The sequence below is a fragment of the Bos grunniens genome, chromosome 2 (genome assembly GCF_055505025.1).
Source record: "Bos grunniens cultivar Pamir isolate PY7600 chromosome 2, Bosgru_T2T1.0, whole genome shotgun sequence".
In the NCBI taxonomy this organism is placed as follows: Eukaryota; Metazoa; Chordata; class Mammalia; order Artiodactyla; family Bovidae; genus Bos; species Bos grunniens.
In genome coordinates this window covers 92022201-92030302 of record NC_141166.1, presented here as the reverse complement: position 1 = coordinate 92030302, position 8102 = coordinate 92022201, and the positions used below count along the sequence as shown (strand labels likewise).

Sequence of the window (8102 nt, the reverse complement as noted above, 5' to 3'; positions counted from 1 at the left end):
TGTTTATAAAACCAAGAGTGCTAATAAAAGAAATTGAGCTTTGAAAGCTTCAGGTCTGAGGTCTGCTCATAGTCAACATTAACCAGCTTTACTTGGAGTGCACATTGGGTGAAACGTGGTCTGGCTATAAATGTAAGCAAGTTCTGTAAGACAGGAATATGAAACATTTGTACCCCTGTATAAGGGCCGTTTCCTTATAAATGTACTTTTAAGGTCCGTCTAGTCAAGGCTCTGGTTTTTCCTGTGATCATGTATGGATGTGAGAGTTGGACTGTGAAGAAAGCTAAGAGCTGAAGAATTGATGCTTTTGAACTGTGGTGTTGGAGAAGACTCTTGAGAGTCCCTTGGACTGCAAGGAGATCCAACCAATCCATTCTGAAGGAGATCAGCCCTGGGATTTCTTTGGAAGGAATGATGCTGAAGCTGAAACTCCAGTACTTTGGCCACCTCATGCGAAGAGTTGACTCATTGGAAAAGACTGATGCTGGGAGAGATTGGGGGCAAGAGGAGAAGGGGACGACAGAGGATGATATGGATGGATGGCATCATCAACTCAATGGACATGGGTTTGCATGGACTCCAGGAGTTGGTGATGGACAGGGAGGCCTGGCGTGCTGCGAATCATGGGGTCGCAAAGAGTCGGACACGACTGAGCGACTGAACTGAACTGATAAGTACATAAATGTACTTATAAGTACAAAACCAAAACAAAATCCAGTTAATTCTTTAGGTTTGTGTTCTGGTTCTATAACATTCCTTTTAAATCACAGACCTTAACCTAGATTCTATGAAGTCCCAGGAATCTCTGAATGACTTTAAGGGATATATGAGATGCCTGAAATTGTATATACAATTTTGTGTGGGTATTTCTGAGAAGAAAGTGTCTAGCTCTTCTCAGAGTCTCAAAGATGTTGGTAACTCCCTCACTTCATAAATGAGATCATTTGAAATGACCACATTATGGTGTATATAGTTCTCAGTTTCTCATTCGGTCAATTTTCATTAATAAATATAGGATAAATGATTGCCTAAAAAGGCAAAGAAATATTTGACATTTAGGAAGAAGCAGAGTTACAGTGTAACTCTTGTTTTGGAAAAGATCACCCTCAAAAGACAATTAACAATACAAGGCTATGAATTATGACTACCTATTAAGTGGTATGGGTGGTGGTGATTTAGTCATTAAGTCATGTCTGATTCTTGCAACCCCATGGACTGTAGCCTGCCAGGCTTCTCTGTCCATGGGATTTTCCAGTGGTATGGGTAAAACATGCTAAAATAATTTAAAGGGAGGTAGGATCATTGCCTCTGGGTTGTTGCGCAGGAACTTAAGTTGAGCCTGGAGATGCAACAGCAAAGCCTGACTGTTCAGCCACTGTGCCCTGGGTGTTTTCATCTCAGGTATTAAATAATGAAATATTTCTGTGTCATTGGTTGCAGTGTCCCCCCAAGCCCACTCCAGTGCTGCTACTGCCCTGGCCATATCTCTACCAGGAATTCCCAACAATTTCCCTCTTCCCTCCACCTTCTAGGATCCAGTAACTGTAGGATTGATGCCTGGCCTGGAAAGATCTAGACACCATTCCAGCCTTCTGGCTAGAGCTTTTCTGGGGGTTCAGTGTCCATTCTGACCAACTGTTGATATGTTACACATCACTACCTTTAAGGTATGATATGTGTTTGATAGAAGTTCATGTGTACCATCGTATGACTGAAGTAATTGAAAGGAAAAGGAAAACATTTCAGGAAGGGGAAATGGTGAAAGAAACAAAACCAGTTGGTTGATAAGACTATTCTGGAGTTGGAGGATAGCTGACTAATTTGGTTGGATATAGAGAAAAAGAATGAATGAACAATAAAGTTGAAAAGATGAGCTATAGCCAGCTTGATGAGGAAACAGTTTGGGCCTGGAAGCATGGGAAGGAGGCTGAGTCTTGCACTCTGGAGTATGGGCTGTATATATTAGGTGTCATTTGCAAATGCTTAAGGTGTGGAATGACATGATGACAGCAGAACTTTTAAAAGAATAATCTGGCAGGGGTGTGTAGGCTGAAAGGGTGAAGGAATTATTAGCAAATAAATTCTAGATGTAAATTAGCCATCCTGAAAATTCCCCTCCCTTTTGGCGCTCCCTCCCACTTCCATGCCACCCATCTAGGTCATCACAGAGTTCCCTATGCTGTACAGCAGGTTCCCACTGCTGCTGCTGCTGCTGCTGCTGCTGCTAAGTCTCTTCAGTCGTGTCCGATTCCGTGCGACCCCATAGACAGCAGCCCACCAGGCTCCCCCGTCCCTGGGATTCTCCAGGCAAGAACACTGGAGTGGATTGCCATTTCCTTCTCCAATGCATGAAAGTGAAAAGTGAAAGTGAAATCGCTCAGTCGTGTCCGACTCCGTGCGACCCCATAGACAGCAGCCCACCAGGCTCCTCCATCCATGGGATTATCCAGGCAAGAGTACTGGAGTGGGTTGCCATTTCCTTCTCCAAAGGTTCCCGCTAGCTGGCTATTTTACACAGGGTAGTGTGTATATGTCAATCCCAATCTCCCAATTCATCCCACCCTCTGCTTCCCCACTGTGTCTGCATTCCTGTTCTCAACATCTGCATAATACAAGAGGGTGTGAAGAAAAAGAGACAATGGCTATGGCACAGAATGAAACTGGGTGGAATATTTGAAGTGAAGTCTTAAGAAACCTGGACCATCTGGTCACAGTGTCCCTAGGAGAGGGCAGATGAGGTTAGTGGCCACAGAAAGGACCCAGTAAAGAAGAACATGGAAAACTGTATTGCTGCCTGGGGTATCATCAGGGTAGTAGGACAGTGTGTGTGTGTGTGTGTGTGTGTGTGTATTAGTCCCTCAGTTGTGTCTGACTTTTTGTGACCCCCATGGACTGTAGCCTGCCAGGCTCCTCTGTCCATGGGATTCTCCAGGCAAGAATACTGGAGTGGGTTGCCATTTCCTTCTCCAGGGCATCTTTTTGACCCAGGGATTAAACTGGGTTCTCCTGCATTGCAGGCAGATGTTTTTTTACCATCTGAGCCACCAGGGAACCAGTAGAATAGAGACTAGAGCTCACATACACAGAAAATATCACTCAACAATTACTTATCTATCTTATGTAAAGTTCATAAGGTAACATGAAAAAATAATTGGGAGAAACAGTGAGAATATGAATGAATCTTGAACTTGTTATTTGACTGACTTGTTCTTACTTGTTCTATGTAATTCTAGACCAGCAAGCAAGCAAATCTTGGCTGTCCAGCGTTCCTCCCCAGCAGGGAATGCACATTTCTGGAACACCAGAAGAAGTACAATGAACAACCACTGTGGTTAAAGTCATTGCCTTGGTGACCCTGTGAGATACCAAATTATATTTAAATTTTCTAGTTATTTCTCCCATCTACAATCACCTCTCATCTCACGATTACCTCCTATTTCACAATTACCTCTGAAAATCAACTCAAAATCCAATATTAATAATATTATTTTTATATCTACTATTCAAAAAGAATTTTTATGTACATTAGCTCACCAAACACCTTATAATTGTTAGGTAGAAGTTATTATCTTAATTTTAAATATGAGGAAACTAAGAAACAAAACCTTAGAAAATTCAAGGAAACATGATCAGAACTCACATTTTTTTGAGCACCTATTTTGTGTCAGATCCATCACATATGCCCAGATTCACAGAGCTGGTAAGGGTCAGAGCAGAGACTATGCCTAGTTCTCTTGGAGATTTTAAGTTGGTGCAATTTCCACAACAAGCCAATCTACCAGTTGTTGTTCATCTACCTGAGAAAGCTTTGAGTATCGGCAACAAAATTAGAGTTCTTATTCTTCAAATGATTGAAAAATAGCTGAAGTCAACCTTCCAAAGGCAATAATGTTTCTATTCCAATTCATAAAGTCACCAAGCAGATCTAAAGGACACTTCTTTGTTTTGTTTTCATTGGAGATGAAGATGTTTTTCCTTTATAATTTCTCTGTAGGAGTTCAAGCATTTAGAGGGATGAATTACCTCTGGCTTTATGTGTCCAGCATCATCAAACTGCCCCATGCAGATATTTTGTTATTAAAATGAGCTCTGTGTGTGAAGTCATTCTATCTTGTTACAGGGGACACCAGGGCAAGCTATTTAGAATAAATTGAAATGAATAACTTAATGAAAGAGAAAAGAATATTCCTTTCAGGATCCCTGGATACACTAATCCTGTTCTTTTTTTCTGGCTTCTCCTTACTTCTTCTTTCCACTTTTGCATCATTTTGATCCATTCACCCTCATGGCTTATTCCTTCCTTTCCATTTTCAGAGTAGCTGTAATGGCAGCCTAACTGCACACAAGGAGACTTTGTCCTCTGAAATAGATGGCATGAAAGACAGGAACTGCTGTTGTCCTGACTACCATGGACACCAGGAAATGCCTTGCCTTCGACCCATGAACCTAGGCCAACAGGCTGGCGGACAGGAAAAGGTCTGTGTTCCCTGACTGAGCCACACAGTCAGGAGTGCCACTGGAGGGTCCCTTCCACTCCTTCTTTGTTCTCCAGTGAACTGGTTAGTCTACAGCCTTGCTACTCAAAGTATAGTCCAAGGCCTGGCACCGTCAGCATCACCAAGCAAGGTTCAAAATGAAGAACCTTCACCCTATACCTGTGGTATCAGGATTTGCATGTTAACAAGATCCCCAGCTGATTTGGATGGGCATTAAAGTTTGAGAAACCGTGGTACACAGGGTGTTCTCTTACCCACAGATAGGTTTTCTTTTTTGTGACTTTGAGACATGATTCAACAGAAATCATATACTACACTAAGATATATCTTCGCGGAAATTATGCCCCTACGTTTAACTGGGTACACTAAGACCAAATAGAAAACAAGTTTAACTTAGAACGTTGAGCTCTTTGCCTGATATATTTTTAATGCTCTGAATAGATGGGTGAATTTCCTTGTTGCCATGACTTGACACCTCTTGTAGAGAAATATTCAAACCAGGGGAATAATCAGAAACAACTTATTCAAACACCAACCCAAATCTTGCTACTTGGCAATTTTTAGAACCTCTCATACAGCTTCTCAGGCAAAAACAAACTATAAATTCCCAAATCAAAAATCACAGATGGTCAAGAAAATTAAATTTCTTATCACATTTCTTTAGTTGTTTCCACTATGTTTATGTACGTTCTCTTAACTGCTGAGCTCCCTGAGAAGCCACAGTGATCTATTTGGATGCTTTGCCCTATTCTTTCTCATTTGAGATTTTTGGTAATAACATAATTAATTTAGAATTTATTATTTTGATTTTTCCATCATTCCAAAGCTATGTTCTTTTTAAGCGCTCTGAAAATCTCAAGGTTCTTTAAGCTTTTCCTCCCCTGGGATCTTAAGTTTAAGCCAAAGGTTGGATTTATCCTCCTATCACTTCACCCTGAGAGAATTCTGTCAGAAGCAGTATTTGGTTTGTAAGCAAAGCAGGAAGACGCCAGCAACATTCTCATATTCCCTCAAAATAATTTCTATAATATAATATTGAGGTTTATTGCTTGATACCTTACAGGCTTGGATATTAAGGATTAGTGTTTATTTCTGAGCATCTATTTCATGAGCAAAACAATTACTTGTTCTTTTCAGCATTGTCCAAAGACAGTAGCTTTATTCTCTAAATACTTAAACAAAAACCAGAATTTTCTGACTGATAATTTATGTTTATATGGGAAGTTAGTGGCCCAGGCATGATTTAAGAAGGTAATGTCCTTTATACGTTAATTTTATTATTGTTATTTTACTTGGATTAACTTCTGTTTCTAAATGCTTGATCAATCTCACAATGTTTTATGCACTTAGTCAAACTTTCATACACTAACATGAAAACCTATTCAAAGGGGTTATAACATTGGACCCAGAGTATTTGACTCCTATTTCTGTATTTAACTACTAGTTAGAAATAAGTATTTATATTGCATGTACTAAGTATAGTCATTTTACTGTAACAGCAGGTGACACAAAAGAAATAAAAAATGGTCTTTGTCTTAAAAGTATCTTTTTAGGTAGGAAGACAAAGCAGAAGAAATATACAAGGAAAAAAATTGGAAAAAAAATTCTCGCCCATGTATAAGATAGTAACAGAAGGGAATTCCCTGGTGGGTCCAGTGGTTAGGACTCTGCAATTTCACTGCCAGGGCATGGTTTGATCCCAGGTGGGGAACTAAGAATCCCTCATGGTGAAGTGAAGCCAAAAAAAAAAAAAAAAAGGTAGTAACAGCTACCTGGGCTACCAGTGTCAAGCTAAATAAACACTTTTCCTGGGTAATGCACTGTGCTTAGCCTTTGACATGTAGCAGTACCTCATTCACAACAGCTCCATTCTACAGAGGAGAAAAATGAGGCTGGGAAACTTCAGTAACTTGAAAGTGGTATTCAAATCAACAACTCATACCAATACCATGCTCTTTATATAGTATTGCCTGCCTGATAGTGAGTGAGTGAAGGTCACTCAGTTATGTCTGACTCTTTGCGACCCTGTGGACTACATGCAGTCCATGGAATTCTCCAGGCCAGAATATTGGAGTGGGTAACCATTCCTTTCTCCAGGGGATCTTCCCAACCCAGGGATTGAACCTAGGTCTCCTGCATTGCAGGGGGATTCTGTACCAGCTGAGCCTTCAGGGAAGCCCTGCCTGATAGTAAGGGATAGAATATTTATTTTCTTTTACTTTTTAAAAAACCTGTTGTCTACTATTTTATTTATTTATTTTTTTACAGCTTTGTTAAGATACAATTGACAAATAATATTGTGTGTGTTTAAGATGAACAAGGCATACAAAGTATTGATTTGTTACATTTGCACAGTATCAAATGATTACCATAGATAATACCTCCATCATGTCATGTAATTATCATTTTCTCTTTGTGGTGAGAGCATTTAAAATCTACCATCTTAGCAACATTCCTTTATTCTAGATATTTCAATTCAAACCTCTTGAAAACCAGAATGTTACCTAATTCCTTTGTGGGCTTCCCCAGTAGCCCAGTGGTAAAGAATCCCCATGTAATACAGAAGACTCTGGTTCAATCCCTGGGTGAGAAGATCCCTTGGAGAAGAAATGGCAACCCACTCCAATATTCTTTTTTTTTTTTTGCTGCTTGTTCAATAAGTTTATTACTGTCTTTATCTGAAAAAATCTTGCTAGGGAATTGTGGTTTTGTTTAACTTTCGACAGCCCGTTCCCAAGCTCTAAGGAAGCTTGCCTTCTTCTGAGCTACCCGATCTTTCTTCTGGGCAAGTGACATTTTGGGACTGTTCTTCCTCTTCTTTTTAACTTCTTTCTTAGGCTTCTTCTCACACACTGAATTCTCTCGTATTGGAGCATGAGCTTTCTTATACATCTCCATCATGTCTGGAGTTACGTTCGTTATGTACTGAGAGAATTGTTTCTTTTAAGCATCCTCATCTTCTTCAGTTAGGTAATACATGTAATCTACAACATTCTGCCCCATGATGTGCTTTCGGTGTAGCACTGAATTCTTTGCTTTCTGAGTCATAACCAGGGAACCATTTGTACTGTAAGGGATAGACAAGCCTCCATTGACAGCTCCCTTTAGGGCCTCAAAAACTTAATTCCTGGTAGTAGTTCTGGCAAGTCCTGCATCTAGGTAACAAGTGAAGGCACCAGGTTGAGCACCAGTGCTTTCCACATTGTATTTATCTCCAGTCACCTTGACTTGGCCTTCATACATTTTGTCCATACCAAACCTATTAATAAGCCTGCCGGCCAGCAGCAAGCTAGTACAATATGCTGCAGCAAGATTTGTCAGCCCAACCTTCACACCATGTTTTGGGAGTGCGTGAGCATAAGCTGCACAAACTATCATATCTCCTTCTATACAGGCATAAGAAATCTGACAATATCTCTGTTCGTTACAAGAATGATCATTCTGTATTTAGGTGTGTTGTACCTATTTTTATCTTGGATTACCAAATTTCTGAGCATAGTTGTCAGTTTTGCCCTCTGGCTGTCTTCTGAATTTCACTTTGTATCTCTTGAAGTATCTCTTTGTATCTCTTGTATCCTTGTTCTTGACAACTTTAACAATCCCCAT

The 8102-nt window shown here is 40.2% G+C and overlaps 1 pseudogene; it reads right to left on the bottom strand.

Annotated features, from left to right (window-relative positions):
- Positions 1-7208: 7208 nt before the first annotated feature.
- On the bottom strand, positions 7209-8102 carry LOC147378338 (large ribosomal subunit protein uL18 pseudogene; annotated as a pseudogene).